General features: G+C 49.4%; 2 non-coding genes across 2 annotated transcripts; both read right to left on the bottom strand.

Annotated features, from left to right (window-relative positions):
• Nucleotides 1-5,634: 5,634 nt before the first annotated feature.
• TRNAS-AGA (transfer RNA serine (anticodon AGA)) lies at nucleotides 5,635-5,716 on the bottom strand. The gene has a single exon. It is a non-coding gene; the product is annotated as a tRNA-Ser (tRNA).
• Nucleotides 5,717-16,122: 10,406 nt separating this feature from the next.
• TRNAR-UCU (transfer RNA arginine (anticodon UCU)) lies at nucleotides 16,123-16,195 on the bottom strand. Its single transcript has one exon. It is a non-coding gene; the product is annotated as a tRNA-Arg (tRNA).
• Between the last annotated feature and the right edge of the window lie 826 nt (nucleotides 16,196-17,021).

Here is a 17,021-nt window from a genome sequence, read left to right as displayed (position 1 = left end):
TCACAACCTCTCACCCAGGCAATACCTTTATACAAACTGATGCTCTCAATTCTCTCCCCACCCCAAGTCAATCCTGCTCTGCTCTTTTCATACAGATGCCTGGGACACCACCTCACACTGTGTCTCTGAGGTGTCAGGCAAAATCTCAGCAGCCGAAGTCTCTGCCACTCACCTGGTGCCCCATAGATCAGCCATAGCCCTGGTTCTGCTCCTCTCTTTAGAGCATGAAAGGAGCCGAGTCAGTGAATGCAGGGGTGCTACGGGGTTGCAGAACCAACAGGGGGGAAAAAAGGGTGCTCAGCACCCAATGGCAGCCAGCTCTGCCCCTGCTTCGGGCCTTGTGGACAAGCTCCTGCTCTTCCCCTTCAGCACCTCCCCCTGCCAGTGATCAGCTGTTCAGTGGGGTGCAGCAAGAGGAGGGAGAGGAATGGAGCAGGAAGATGCAGGGCAGGAAGAGGTGGGACTTGGGGGAAGGGGTGGAGTGGGGAAGGGCAGAAAGAGGGGGATTTGTCCCTGTTCCTGCACCCTCTAGGGCCAGCCCTGAAGGGAAGCACTGACTATTACAGTGGCAATAAAACTGACCAGCATTGTGAGGGAGACTGAAGATCAGCTCTCATCAGGTCTCTTCTCTCCCCCAAGGTGAGCCAGACATTGCTCTCTCCTGGCTTTCACTCTAGCAGCTGGACACTAAGGAGCCATTTCCCCACAGGAAGTGCATTGAGTGCCCCTATGGTGCTGGGGGGGGCTGGTGCTGCTGCTGCCTGTGGGGCTGGCAGGGGGGTTGATGTCTGCACAGACTCTCAGCTGCCAGGCCGGAGGGGTCACTTAAGACCTTACCAGACTGGCTCAGTGAAGATGGGGGGGTGACAGACCAATACAGACTTTCTCCAGAGCCCAGAGAAGCATTCACCCACGCAGCCAGGCAATGGGCATTTGCCACAGCATGAAGCCAAGGGGGAGGTGTCAGCTGCTGTTCCAGTTCCTGGGGGACAGGCCCTGTCAGCCAACAGACACTTCTTACTCACCACAGCTAAGGGCGTCTGATTCCTCTCATGGGAGAAGTATGGAGCAGCCATTTGTTTTCCTGTTTGTGCTCCTCTGTGATGTGAAAATCGGAGAGGGGAGGTAGAAGCCCCACTTCCCTTCCTAAATGACGTCCAGTGGAGGAAACCAGGATAACAAGGTGGGGCAGCAAGTGGTGGCCAGACTCTCACTGTCAGGGTCTAGTCTAGCTCATGGTCCAGCTCAACTTCCTCCAAGCATCACTGGCCCCCAGTCCCCTTCTGCCACCAGGTCAACCCGGGAGCTAAGGCAGGAATGGTGTGAGGAAGTAAGTCAAGCTGAGCATGGCAGGCAAACGCGAGTCTTGTCTTTGTGGGCCACTCACAATGACGTCCTTTTTGTGTGCCATGGCCATGGCCGATAAAAACATCCCAGACAGAGAAGTAGCAGGCCAAAATAGCATTATGCAGGTGCCAAAGTAGCTCAGTTGGGCAAGCATTAGAGTGAAAACCTAAAGGTCCCAGTTCAATCCTTGGCTTTAACAGCCCTTTTATCTTTCTTTGTGTGGAGGTGGCTTGTTTTCTGGGAGCACAGCAGCACCTTTACCTGAGGTGAATCCCTGATTTTGAGATCCCCAACAAGACAATGAAGCATGGACTTCTGCCCTAGTTGGCCCACCTGACTTTTTAAAATCAGAGATGGGAGCTGTATTTCCCATGCGACTTATTGGTTGACCCAATATGGTGGGAAGAGAGTAAGGCAGGGTGGCCCTCAGAGATGGTGCCAGAGGGGGTAGGGACTGGGGACAAAAGCTCCTCTCCACAGCTGAGCGAGGGCAGTACTGGGGAAGGGGCATCTGTAAAACTGTCCACGTGGAACGTGGCAGGGATTGGAGGGCCCAGGAGGAGATTGTAGGATGTTCAGTGACTTGGAGAAGCTGGACTTGGACATGGTGTGCATTCAGGAAATGCACATTAACAGCTTTAGGGTGGCTTGATGGGTAGAGGGTGATTGGAGGAAGGGCCTGTCTTTCTGGCCCTCCTGTCCAGGGAAGAATGATGAGGTTGGAGTCTTGTTCTTCACATTTGCAGTGCTCCATGGCACTTGTTGCCACTAGATTAGTGTTTATGGTCCCCAGTTAAGGTGTGAAAGGAACTGGCTCCCTTCCTCTGGACTACACAGTGTTGGGTTTAGGGGGTGGATTTTAATTGTGTCAGACGGCCTGAGGACCGCTGGTCCCATTTTCCCAACTGTCAGAGGAAACTCTTCTATGACGACCACTCCCTGGTGCAGGTTTGTAGTGAGGTCGGTTTAGAGGACATGTCTCTCTGTAGTGGAACAAGTGAAGGGCAGGAGGTAGCTTCCAATTTCTCTGATCTGAGCTCACACCAGACACAGATGCGGTACACCTTTCTGCAGGGATAGGCCAGGAGTCACACTGATTTACATGAAAGAGAGCACGTCGACAGCCCAGTTGCCACCCTCTTCCTCTTGCCTGGGTTTAATAGTCATGGATAGGCAGGAGGGAGGAAGAGTCCCAGGCTGGATCCCAGTACACCTCTCCTCCTCTGGGCATCTGGAGCAGAGGCAGCTGGTGCTGACAGCTCCAAGGGAAGCCTTAAAAGCCACAGAGCAACTGAGGGTGGAGCAAGAGGAGGGGAGGATTTCCCCCAAGAGGCTCTTTCCCAGCTGCTGAGAAGCACAGAAGTATCCGGTGTTTGCTCTTGCAGTTAAAGGGGTTAATGCTTTTAGGCGGCCTGGCTAGCTCAGCTGGCAGCACCTCTGGCTCTTACTCTGAAGGTTGAAGTTACAATTCCCTGTCTGGGTGCTTGGGGCACCTCTTCAACAATACAACACACAATCTGCTTAATCTCCCACCCAGTAACCTGCGGAAACTAGCCCTGGCCACTGGGTGCCTCTAAGAGGTGATACCTTCACCACTCACACGCACTGAGTATAGAAAAGAAACTTTAAGAAAAAGGAGGAAAATCACCTTGTAATAACTTGGGAAAACACCACAATGAGGATTCATAACACAACACTATGAGCAAAAAACCCACCCACAGCCCTCTGGGCAGTGGCCTTTTGCCTCCGGCTCTTAAATCCAGACACCAAAAGCTCTGTGGATGTGCCCCTCCCTTCATTGCACCTCACCCACAGCTGCTGCTCTGGGTCAATGAAAACCCAGAGTTCACCTCTTACCTCCCGGGGGGAAGGCCCCTTTCTCCCTCCACTGTCTGGCCATATTGCTGGCCACTTGCCGTTCCACCCTGTCACCACTCTGCTGGCCCCTCTCTGCCCTGGGACATCTTGTGGTCCCTCCAGGAGCGGAACAGGCTCCTAAAATAGTGGCCACCAGAGCCCGATCAGTAGCCACATCCCATCCACTCGAGGCCACGCCCCTGCACCACCCCTTCTCCCCAAGGCCCCACTCCTGTGCGGCCTCTTCCCTTCAAGACCTCACCTCCTGCTCACTACTCTCCGCCCCCTCCCCCCTCACTTGCCCTTATGGTCATTACAAAGTGGCAAGGCAGAGCCCTCCCATTTTTTAAAGTTCTGGGGTGTTGTTCCCTCCTGTTCAGGCAGCCCTGGGGCCCTGCACTTCATGCAGCTCTCACTGATTTCAGCTGTTAGCATGGGAGCCTCACTGCTAGTGCAGACTGGGTAGTTTGTTGGATGAGAGACACTGTCCCAAAGCAGGACTAATGCTTAGACCTGGTGATCAGTGATTTCAGTTCTGTTGGTCTGCAGCAAGACTCTTCAGTGAGTCTTAACCAGCTCTGTTATTACACAGGGACGAACAAAAGGGTGAAATGGTGCCTGGAAGCCTTAAGAAGAATCCACCCCACCAAGTACAATGCTTGTTGCTACCTGCTCTCAACTCCTCTGAGAATGTTTTGGGGTCACTGCTTGCCTTTATCAGCCTAGGGAGAATAGCAATTAACAGATGCTCTAGTGGCACAATTGGTTAGCACACAGTATTTATAGGGCAGTCCTGAGAGGAGCTATGCTGAGGTTGTGAGTTCAAACCTCACCTGCAACACTGGTTTTCATTAACCAAATGGTGTCACCCCCTCATTTGGCCCTGTGGAATGTACAATTCCAGCCCAGGAGACACTGAGGCAGGGGAGAAGTTAAAAATGCCCCCTTCACTTATTAGCTCCTCTCCAGAGGGCAGGTCAGAATCTACAATACTTTCTTCTCCACCAGCCCCTGTGCCAGGATCCCTCCAGCAGAGCCTGGAGTCTTGCCCATGGCATCTGTACTATTGACAAACACTAAGTGACAGGGACAAAACACTCAAATCCCGCCTGGTGCAGGGAGCCAGGTTTGCGCTTCAAATTCTGTCGTTCATACATTTCCAGGCCGGGGAATATCCCACAACAGTATGTAATGGGAAGCTGCCTGCAGAACAGTTACACTGCACAGAGCTGCTATGGAGGAAGGGTGGGATTTGGTAACATTTTGAGGATTGTTTGGGAAATGAGCTTTTTTTTGTGAGGTTAATGACTATCTCCTCAGCTTTATTTACTCAACTTAAAAATTGGTGTCACTTGATTTTTGTATCTCCCTGTGAAAATACAACTGGCACGTGTGGCTTTCTACAGGGGATCATGATGTTAAAGTTGGGGAATTCAGTCTCTGTACTTCTGGGGGAGTGTTGCTTTTTTAAACTGCTTCACTGCCAGGCACACTGGGCTGTTAGCTGCACCCGCTGTCCTTGCCAGGGGCCCTTGCTGAACCCTGGGTGGCTGCACTGCCATGCTGGGGTCACTCTGCAGGGGTAGAGCAATGTAGAGCAGGTGCAGGAAGGAGACGGGTCACTATTCACATTCTGAACTGCACAATTTTCCAAATTTGGGAATAGATTCATAGATTCATCCTCCAGCAAGTGACCCCGTACCCCATGCTGCAGAGGAAGGCGAATGTCTGAGAACAATTCTAGGGGGAAGGTGAATGCAGAACTATGACACTGGAGATGCCCAGACCTCCAATGGGGGCAGCGTGGCAATTAATAATGGGAAGATCATTTGCGAAATTAGCCGCCATTGACATGATTTGTCTCTGTTCCTATTTTACGCTGTGGTGTTAGTTAAAGGAATCAGTACAGATTTTTTACTATATTAATTAAACACTTAATTTTATGTAACCAAACAAAAAACTTAGTGTCACTTATTTTTTCTCTGTCCTAGCAAGAATGAATTGAATTTTGTGACTTTATGGAAAGTGCAGCAAGATTAAATGCAGGGAATTCAGTCTCTGTGTTTGTGAGCTGATGTTCTGCTCTCACAGGTCAGTGCCTGCATTGAAATACCAAGAGGAATCTAAGGGCTGGTGTACACTGGGCACTTAACTGGCAGAGCGACGTCTCTCAGGGTGTGATCTCCCCCGCAACCCATAGAGTTAAGGTGACCTAAGCCCTGATTAGATAGTGCTAAAGAAAAGGAAGAACTGTTCTGTCAATGTAGCTATTACAGGGATGAGAAAACCCCTCCAGTCACTGTCTGCTCCAGGGAGCTACAGCAGTGTCATAAGTGTAGACAGAGTGAAACTAGATCTGACTCCAGTTCACACTGTGGATGCTCAGGCACTAAGACTACAATAGTAACAACAACAACAGTCCAGTGCTTGCGTAGTTGGCAGGATTCAAACCTGCACAGGGAAACCCCAATGGATTTCTAGTCCATCACCTTAACCACTTGGTCACAGCTACTTACCATACACTAGTTTCACTACACGATGATTCTGTTCTCACTGAATTGTCACTTCCAATTGTTTGCTCAGACCAGCTTCCCCAGCACACTCACAGCTGCGCATCAGTGTAAGTGTGTCCTTGGCTGAACAGCAAGAATTCCTGCCCATTTCTCTTCTGGCTGGAGCAGGATGAGAGTGTGTTTGTGTGAATGACATTGCTGTAGATTGTTGTTCATTCCCCACTCTGACAATTCAGACCGTCCCTTTCCTATCAAATCTCCAGCACATCGTTCCAATAGCAGGGGGCAGGATTTATCTGGGGCACTGAAATATTTCCAGGGGCTGGTGCATGAACTCAGCCTTGCATTCCACCCTTGATGTTTCCTGGACTAACAACAGCAGCAGAAAGAAAGAGCCGAGCCAATAGCTCCCTGGCAGGGATGCAGGTGCCACGTCCCCTCTGTCTGCCCATCGCCACTGCAGGAGAGAAGGGTTCACTGGAATTGAATGCCCTGGCTCAGATCAGAGACACAGGGAGGTTTTGCTGCTCACAGATCTGTGCAAAGGAAATTGTATCTCTGTGTGAAAATGAGGTAGGAAATGAAACGTCCACATGGTGGCCCAATGCCCTAAGGAATGTGGGTGAAGGACTCAGGCTGGGAAATGATTTAACAGGGGTTTGTTTCAATTTATTGCCCTGATTAAAAATTATGGCTAAAATGCAGCCATGTTGTTAGTACTTGTACCTGTGTAGGGACACCGCAGTGGGTGTCAAGTCCATTGCCTTCACCAGGGGCAGTCAATTATTTTATCAAGATACAAATTTCTTGGTCAAGGTCTAGACTCCAGAGAAAACAATGCACTGATGATAAGACATAAATAAAAAAAAATTGCAGTCACTATGGACATAACTATGATGTGTCGTGTTTCACTTTTTATATCTGGCACCAGCTCCTTTCCCTTTGGCCTTGTAGTTGACTAAGGGTAAAATTAAACATCTCAGATACCAGAGAGTGTTTATTTTCATTCCTGTGAGCTACACAGGGGTTTGATGTTGCTGCATTGAATCCTCCATCTCTGCCGGGATAAGGAACAATTCAGGTTGTCACTGAATTGAAGGAGGGAGATCATTGACAGGGAGAGGGACCCTTCCTCTTTAAGGTGTTTAATAGCCGGCACAGTAGCATAGCTAATGGTGAGCAGGGGTTGCGGCCACTCCCCCTGTCATGGTATAACCCCCACTATGAACCTTAGCGTCCAAAAGATGGGGTACCAGCATGAATCCCCCTAAGCTTCATTACCAGCTTAGATCTTGTAGTGCTGCCACCAACCAGGATTTGCAGTGCCTGGTACACTCTGGTCCCCCCAAAACCTTGCCCAGGGACCCCCAAGACCCAGACCCTCTGGATCTTAACACAAGGAAAGTAAACCCTTTCCCTCACCGTTGCCTCTCCCAGGCTTCCCCTTCCTGGGTTACCCTGGAAGATCACTGTGATTCATACTCCTTGAATCTTAAAACAAAGGATTGGCTGTGTTCTTCTGCTTAGCCTGTTCTAATTCCAGAGCCTGCTGGTGTGCCTCCCTTTGGAGCTCTATTTTTCTTTTGTGGTCCGTGTCTTTGGCTTGTTGCTCTCCTTTGTGGGCTGCCTCTTCCCTGGCTATTTCTGCATTTATTAGTTCCATCTTCCTTTTATGCTCGTTGTCTCTTTCTATGGCTTCTAGCTTTGCTTGTTCCTGCGTCCGGGTTTCTTTAGAACTCATGGTTCCTGTTTTCTTTTGCTGGTTGCCCCCTGCTGCTCAGTACCTGAAATGCTGCAGCTCAGGGTTGCTTGGCAACAGACTTTTTAACACTTCCTAACTAGTTTTTCCTGATAGAGTTAAAAAAAAAGAAACTCTTTGATTTGCAAATATGTTTTGCTGGTCTCTGCTGTTCACAGCTTAAGCCTGCTTTGTTTAACAAAAGACCCTCGTTAAACTTAATGTCTGCTTTCAGAATTCTCAGAAGGAGGAGAGAGGAAAAAAAACCTGCAGACTTGCTTTTAAAACCCCCCTTCTCTCTGCTTATAAGCAGCTAGCAGAGAAAAAAGGAAAATAATAATCTTACTGGCTTTTGGATTCCATCTTTCCCACACGCTGCTGCCATGTCATGGTATAAATCCCCACTCTGAACCTTAGCGTCCAAAAGATGGGGTACCAGCATGAATTCCTCTAAGCTTAATTACCAGCTTAGTACTTGTAGCACTGCCACCAACCAGGAATTCCAGTGCCTGGTACACTCTATTCCCCCCAAAACCTTGCCCAGGGACCCTCAAGACCCAGACCCTCTGGATCTTAACACAAGGAAAGTAAACCCTTTCCCCCACCGTTGTCTCTCTCAGGCTTCCCCTCTCTGGGTTACCTTGGAAGATCACTGTGATTCAAACTCCTTGAATTTAAAAACAGAGAGGAGTGCACCTTGCCCCCTCCTCTTTCCCCCTCCCCAAGAGGTAATACCGATTCAAGCTCCGTGAATCTAAAACAGAGGGATTCCACCTTCCCCCCTCTCTTCTTTCTCCCTGTCTCCCACCAATTCCCTGGTGAGTACAGACTCAGTTCCCTTGAGCCTCAACAAGGGGAAAAAATCAATTAGGTCTTAAAAAAGAAAAAGCTTTTAATAAAAGAAAGAAAAAAGTAAAAGTTGTCTCTGTAATTTAGATGGTAAATGTTACAGGGTCTTTTAGCTTATGGACACTAGAAAGAAGTCTTCCCCCCAGCACAAATACAAATTAAAATCCTTCCAGCCAAATACACATTTGCAAATAAAGAAAACTATCAAAAAGACTAAACCGCCTTTGTACTTGTACTTACTATTTGAACAGAAAATTAGAGAGCCTGTAGGTACATCTGGTTACTCTCAGAACCCAGAGAGAACAACAGACAAACAAACAACACAAAACAAAAACTTCCCTCCACCGAGGTTTGAAAGTATCTTGTCTTCTGATTGGTTCTCTGGTCAGGTGGTCCAGGTTCACTGCTTGCAACCCTTTACAGGTGAAAGAGACATTAACCCTTAACTATCTGTTTATGACACTCCCCTGAGCACATTTTCCAGAAGTGGTGCCCTTCCATGCACCCAGCACTGGGCTCTGGACTCGAAGTCTGGAGCTGGGTTTTGCGTGTGGCCGCAGGCTGGCTCTGGGCTCCGCACCGCCCTCCCGCATCTCCAACCCTGCTCTCTCACTCTGGGGCTGCAGGCAGCGTCAGCTGGTTGCTGGGCTGCCCGGGGAGGAGAAGGCTCCCGCCTGCCTGCAGCTGCCCGGCTCCCTAAGCCGGGGTGGGCTCTGCAAGGAAGGAAAGGGGTGTCAGCACAGCCCCCCCCAGTGAAGCGGGGGGGCTCAGGATCAGCCACCCCATTGGCTCCCAGCACTCCATGCAGAGCGAGGTGGCCGTATGGCGGGGAAGATGGCTCTGAAGCCCAGATGATGCCTGTGGAGGAGGTGGAGAAGGAAGGAAAAGGGGGGGGATGTTTTTTTCTCGTGGTGTCTCTTCAGCGGAGGGGGCTAAGGGAGCGGCAGAATCAGGAGGCAAAGGAGCAACTTTGGTTCATTGCCCCACCCTCCCCCCAGTGCTGTGCCCTGGGCTGTGAAACTGCTTAGTGCAGCTTGTGAAGGAAGGAGGGGTAAATGTGCTTTAAGGTGCCAGTTATGTCTCCTCAGTCTCACTGCTGACTAGCGGCAGACCCAGTGCTCAGAATTAAGCAGTGTTCTCAGGGCTACTGGACTTTATACTAGTTTTCAATTGCCTGCTAAATGTTTCAGCCATGCCACCTTCTCAATCAGCTACATCCTGAATAGTGGTGACTGGGAAGGGTGTGTGTGTAACAGATGCCGATTTGAGGTGAATTGTCTCTGCCAGATTCTGCTGGGTTTATGGTGCTTTGTGCCATGGACTGGAGCAAAGTGGCTGGTGAATAATCATGGTCTATTCCAAACCAAGCCCTTCTGTCAAGCTCAGAGTTTCACAATCCTTAGAGCACCTTCCACTTATAAAGTGTCTCTGACAGAGGCTCTTCCCTTCAACATTGTGAGACACTCTGATCCCTGGCTTAGACCTTCTTATTGAGAAACAGCCCATAATGTCATGCCCCCTCTGTGTTATTTTTAGTGTAGACTAGAGTGTTATTCAGTGTATTTCCCATCTCTCCTGAGCCCAGGTCGCTCTGAATCACTCACACTGCTGAGTGGAGAGAGCTGGTGGGATGGGAGAGCTGAGATATTCCTTAGTGGGGCATGGGGCAGAGGGCTGGATGAGCAGTGGGACATGAGAGATGCCAGCGTGGTGAGCAGCTCCAGTGCAGAGTCGCTGAGAAGTGCCCAGGGTGCAGGAAATGAGACTCCTCTGATGCGCTGTGACAACTCCATGGCTGAGACAGCCCAGGCAGGAATTGCTGAGGATGTTGGTGTGGTTTGTTCAGGTGATTCATTTCCAAATCTCACAAACATTCTCTGTTCAGTAGAAAAATACACATTAAGAGTTGGGCTCTATCCCTGCAGGGAGCAGGTGGATCAGACCGGTGAATGGGGCAGGTCGCTGTGCTGGGAGAGTGGAGATTTATTACAGTGGCAGCTGGGGGACAGTCTGTGATGATTTCAGGGACCTGCCAGACTCCAACATCATTTGCAAACAACTGGGATGTGGATGTGCCAGCAATGCAACTGTCTCTGCTCATTATGGGCAAGAATCTGGGCAGATCTGGCTGGACGATGTGAACTGCTCTAGGAACAAATTCGATCTCTGGGAGTGTCCTTCCGGGGGCTGGGGCCAACGCCAGCACAAATAAAGGCATAAAGAGGATGTGGGAGTTCTCTGCTGATGTCTGTTCTGGGAATGCTCTTGCCAGCCGGGTTACTAGGGGATTTAACAGAGGGGGCAGAAGTTTCAGGAGATTGCTGAGAATGATCCTCCTTCTGACTGTCTCTGCCTCCCTTTGCCTTGTGTAGCTACCTACCAGGGCCACCATTAGAAAGTCCTCAGGTCCCAACCAGAGGTATTGGAGATTGTGCAAGATTTCCTTGATGTACCATTGCTGCATCTCAGGTGTCTGAAGGAGACTGTATCCTGGACACCAGTGACAGAAAAGGATTTAGGGTCCTAGTGAAGAAATAACTGAACATGAGTTCCCAGTGCCGGGTGTGGCAACACGGGCTAATGCCAACCTTGGATGTACAAACAGGGGAGCAGTGAGTAGGAAGGGGGACTAAATCGTACTGTTGTATATGGCACTGGTGAGACACAGACTGGAATCCTGTGTCCAGTTCTGATGTCCACAGAAATTGGAAAGGGAGCAGAGTTGAGCCACAACAGTGATCTGATGGCTAGAATAAAAGCCTTCCGGTGAGAGATTTAAGCCTGGATCTAACAACCCCTCCAGTCGATTTTGTGCCTGTATTTGGCGAAAAGCCAGATGGTGAAGTCCTATCATATGATGCTGCTCTTTGCATTCCACTAGTATCTCTGGAGGGTGTGAAACAGCAGCAACTAACGTTATAGACTGTAAAATCAGCAGGTCCAGATCACTTGAATCCAAGAGTTTGAAAAGAGCTGGCAGAGAAGCTCCGGGGACTGTAAATGTTGATTCTCAATAAGCCTTGGAACACTGAGGAAGTTCTAGAAGACTGGAGGAAAAAGGACTGTGAGCTGTATAAACTCCTACCTGCCTCATGGGGCCACAACCGTGGTACCCCCAACCCACCCAGCAATATCGTCAATCTATCCAACTACACACTCAACCCAGAAGAAAAGTCTGTCCTATCTCAGGGACTCTCTTTCTGCCCTGCCACCCCCACCAACATGATACAGTTCTGCGGCGATCTGGAAGCCTACTTTCGCCATCTCCGACTCAAAGAATACTTTCAGGACAACACTGAACAGCGCACTGATACACAGGTACCCTCCCACCAACAGCACAAGAAGAAGAACTCCACATGGACGCCTCCTGAGGGTCGAAATGACAGTCTGGACCTCTACATTGAATGCTTCTGCCGACGTGCACAGGCAGAAATTGTAGAAAAACAACATCGCTTGCCTCATAACCTAAGTCGTGCAGAACGCAATGCCATCCACAGCCTCAGAAACCACCCAGACATTATCATCCAAGAGGCTGATAAAGGAGGTGCTGATGTCATCATGAACAGGTCTGACTACCAAAAGGAGGCTGCCAGACAACTCTCCAACACCAATTCTACAGGCCACTTCCCTCAGATCCCACTGAGGAATGCACTAAGAAACTGCAACATCTACTCAGGACACTCCCTACACTAACACCGGAACAAATCAACATACCCTTAGAGCCCTACCAGGGTTATTCTATCTACTACCCAAGATCCACAAACCCGGAAATCCTGGACGCCCCATCATCTCGGGCATTGGCACTCTCACTGAAGGACTGTCTGGATATGTGGACTCTCTACTCAGACCCTATGCCACCAGCACTCCCAGCTATCTCCGTGACACCACTGATTCCCTGAGGAAACTACAAAGCATTGGTGACCTTCCAGAAAACACCATCCTAGCCATCATGGATGTAGAGGCTCTCTACACAAACATCCCCCACACAGATGGAATACAAGCTGTCAGGAACAGTATCCCTGATGATGCCGCAGCACAACTGGCTGCTGAGCTCTGTGCCTTTATCCTCACACACAACTATTTCAAATTTGATGACAATATATATCTCCAGATCAGTGGCACCGCTATGGGCACCCGCATGGCCCCACAATATGCCAATATTTTTATGGCCGACCTGGAACAACGCTTCCTCAGCTCTCGTCCACTCACGCCCCTTCTCTACCTACACTACATTGATGACATCTTCATCATCTGGACCCATGGGAAGGAGTCTCTGGAAAAAATTCCACCATGATTTCAACAGCTTCCACTCCAACATCAACCTCAGCCTGGACAAGTCTACACAGGAGGTCCACTTCCTAGACACCACAGTGCAAATAAGTGATGGTCACATTACCACCACCCTATACCGAAAACCTACGGACCGCTATGCCTACCTTCATGCCTCCAGCTTCCATCCCGGGCACATCACACGATCCATTGTCTACAGCCAAGCACTGAGGTACAGCCGCATCTGCTCTAACCCCTCAGACAGAGACCAACACCTACAAAATCTCCACCAAGCATTCTCAAAACTACAATACCCGCACAAGGAAATAAGGAAACAGATCAACAGAGCCAGACATGTACCCAGAAGCCTCCTACTGCAAGACAAACCCAAGAAAGAAACCAACAGAACTCCACTGGCCATCACATACAGTCCCCAGCTAAAACCTCTCCAACACCTCATCAGGGATCTACAACCCATCCTGGACAATGATCCCACACTTTCACAGGCCTTGGGTGGCAGGCCAGTCCTTGCCCACAGGCAACCTGCCAACCTGAAACATATTCTCACCAGTAACTGCACACTGCACCATAGTAACTCTAGCTCAGGAACCAATCCATGCAACAAACCTCGATGCCAACTCTGCCCACATATCTACACCAGCGACACCATCACAGGACCTAACCAGATCAGCCACACCATCACTGGTTCATTCACCTGCACCTCCACCAATGTAATATAAGCTATCATATGCCAGCAATGCCCCTCTGCTATGTACATCGGCCAAACTGGACAGTCGCTACGAAAAAGGATAAATGGACACAAATCAGATATTAGGAATGGCAATATACAAAAACCTGTGGGAGAACACTTCAACCTCCCTGGCCACACTATAGCAGACCTTAAGGTGGCCATCCTGCAGCAAAAAAACTTCAGGACCAGACTTCAAAGAGAAACTGCTGAGCTTCAGTTCATCTGCAAATTTGACACCATCAGCTCAGGATTAAACAAAGACTGTGAATGGCTTGCCAATTACAAAACCAGTTTCTCCTCCCTTGGTTTTCACACCTCAACTGCTAGAACAGGGCCTCATCTTCCCTGATTGAACTACCTCATTATCTCTAGCTTGCCTGCATATATATATACCTGCCCCTGGAAATTTCCACTACATGCATCTGACGAAGTGGGTATTCACTCACGAAAGCTCATGCTCCAAAACCTCTGTTAGTCTATAAGGTGCCACAGGATTCTTTGCTGCTTTTACAGATCCAGACTAACACGGCTACCCCTCTGATACTTTGAAGAAAGCTAACGTTGTGCCAGTATTTGAAAAGAGTAAATAGAAGGTTCAAGGTAATTATAGGCCAATCAGTCTCACATCAATCTCTGGTAAGATAGTGGAGCGACTAAGGAACTCCATTAATAAAAAAATTAAAGAAAGGTAATATAATTAATGCCAGTCACCATTGAGAATACAATTAGAATAATCAAAAATTATTCATGGAAAATAGATCCTTTCCAGTGTGGTTGATTAACGTTGATGTAAGACATAGATTTTTGTAAGATGTTTGACGTGGTAGCGCACAAAATTTGGTGAGAAAACTAGAGCGATACAAACTGAACATGGCACACATTAAATGGATTAAAAGCTGGCTAAGTGATGAGTTTCCAAATAGAGTTGTAAACAGGGGATTGGCACCAAGTGGTGTGTTTCTAAAGGTGTTTATAAAAATATTAAATAACTTACAGACCAGTAGTGTTCCTAATGGCACAGGTGTGCCTGCTTCTCCTGGCACCTTTTTTTCCAGCTGAGGACATATGTTAGAAAGACTCAACCTGATCTCATCTTCAATTTTCAGCCATTCAGCCAGCTCAGAGTGCAGGCAGGGAGTACCTAGGGACTGTGTGCAGGCAGGGAGTACCCAGGGGCTGTGTGTGGGCAGGATGGAGCTCAGGGTGCAGGCAGGGAGTACCCAGGGGCTGTGTGCAGGCAAGGAGGAGGGTGGCTAGAGACTACTCCAGAGATATACAGAAGAAGCCTCGTGCTGCCCACAGTCCTTGCACCTAGGGCTACCTGCGGGACGATGAGCCGCTAGGACACCAAATGGATCCATATCCATGGGGGATATGACAAGCTACTTCCATGGGGGATGTGACACGCTACTTCCATGAGCACAAAGCAGCAAACCCTGCAATGGCCCCAGCTCCCCATGATGCGGAGGGCAAGCGCTGGCAGGAGGGGGCAGGGCACACAAGGCTGGCTTGGAGCGTTCTTTAGTTTGCCAGTGTGAACAGCGGGGAGATGGCAGGCAGTTGGCAAAGCGGAGCCCAGGGGCAGCTGTTAGGATGTGGATTTTCACACCTGTCTGGAAAGGCCTCGATGTTAACAATGCAGGTAGATGATTCTCATGTAGCTAGTCACAGAAGTAGGAAAGAAAGTCACAATCACTGTTTGCCGGTGTAAGGGCTTCGCTTACTGGGACAGTCTGAGGTCCTGCTCTTTGGCTACGTCACAGGGGCAGCCATAGGCTGGGAAGCGAACGGTCACGTCCTCACCAGTCACACTGAAGTAAGGTGCTACTGAGCTGTTGGGAATACAGTCCTGTCCTGACAATGCCCAGCACCACCAGGTAAAGATGGTTAAAGAAAACTTAGTTTGGTAGCATCCTATCTGGCAAGAACTCATCTATCAATAGCAGGGATGTGACACCCTCATTTCTGTGTTGTTCTAGCACTGTAGTCCCCACTTCCCTATTGTTTGTCTGTATAATCACTCTCTGGGTCTGTGATTGTTTCTGTCTGCTGTAGAATTAATTTTGTTGGGTGTAAACCAATTAAGGTGGTGGGGTATAATTGGTTAGATAATCACATTACAATATGTTAGGATTGGTTAGTTAAATTTCAGTAAAATGAGTGGTTAGGGTATAGCTAAGCAGAACTCAAGTTTTACTATATAGTCTGCAGTCAGTCAGGAAGTAAGGGGGGGAATTGACATCATGTTTCGCTAAGGGCGGGGAATGGGAACAGGGACACAGGTAAGGCTCTGTGGCATCAGAGCTGGGAAGGGGACACTGAGGAAGGAAATTGGAATCATTGCTTGCTGGAAGTTCAACCCAATAAACATGACTTTGGTTATTGCTGCTCTCTGTTCACGCGAGAAGAACCAGGGAATGGGAGGGTGAAGGGATGAGCCCTCTAACACTAACTAACATCTAACACACATTTGAAATTCTTCTTTTCACACCATTGCTCATTCTCAGGTTCTACTTTGTCTCCCGACAGATCCAGTCTCTTTCAGGATGGCCTTGCTCTTCCTGTCTATTTTGCTCATGGATGTTTTGGAGTAAGCACTCCCCTTCCTTCTATTCTCAGACAAACACTGGCATGAACTGTTTGCTACTGCTGGGTTTAGAAAGCATTTGTGGAGTGGAAGATGCCATTTTGGGGGGATTGTTCCCAAGCTGCAGTACTTTGTGTTCAAACATCTCTGTTTCCTTGGTGAAAATAAGACCAACGTTTCCATGCAATATATAGGAAAAAAAGCAGTTATTCACCCCAGATGGGACTCGAACCCACAATCTCTGACTTAGAAAGCCATTGCCTTATCCATTAGGCCACTGGGGCTGTAAAAGCCAAATGAAGAACAGATGGAAATTCCCTCTCATAAGTGCACAGCGTGAACATTCATTCAGAAGCCAAATACCCCATTTAATCGCCTTACAGAAACCTCTGCATCCCCTGGCAGCGAGGCAACTGGGCAGGTCGCTGACAGAGCTGAACACCACCTTTCTGCCAGCCATTTTTAGTGAAGAACCCCATCCTAGAGTCACCCCTCCCTCCTTCAGCACCTCCACGTCTGTGGCTCTGAATGGCAGTAGGATGATTAGGGGGTGAATCTGGGGCTGGAAGGGGGGTAAGGTCAGCCTGTAAGGAGTAACCAGGTGGCACAGACCCAGCGGGAGGCTGTGGGCTGCTGGTCAGTTTAGATCAAAGCTGCACAGCAACCTGACACCCAGAGTTATACCTGGTCAGGAAAGCGCGGCCATACTGCCCAAGTCTGAGTCACGTCCGCAGCCTGCCTGCCTCTGCTGACGGTGCACAGAGCCACACAAGTCAATGGCAGGTTGAATCGGGAGCCTCAGCTCTTTCCCCTGACCGCCACCCAGAGCTGCCTAGTGCCCCGAGAGCCTCCCTCGTGTTCTCTCACAGCAGCCACCTGCTGGTATGGGTGGGAAAAGGAGACCAGGAAGCACTGCAGCCTCATTGCAGGACAGGAGGCCCTCACCACACTCAGGCCTGCCTCTTGCCTTCAGCCCAGGCAGCCAGAGGTGCCAGGGAGCTCCCTGGAAGCCTGTTGCCTCAGCCACCTCTTGCCTCATGGCCTAGGCTCTTGGTGCTCTGCTGGTCACCGCCTCGCTGGAAGGCGCAGAGGGAAAAGAAACAAGTGCAT

This window comes from Gopherus flavomarginatus, chromosome 4 (assembly GCF_025201925.1).
Source record: "Gopherus flavomarginatus isolate rGopFla2 chromosome 4, rGopFla2.mat.asm, whole genome shotgun sequence".
Lineage (NCBI taxonomy): Eukaryota > Metazoa > Chordata > Testudines > Testudinidae > Gopherus > Gopherus flavomarginatus.
Note: the sequence above shows the minus strand (reverse complement) of the source record. Positions and strands in the feature narration are given on the sequence as shown.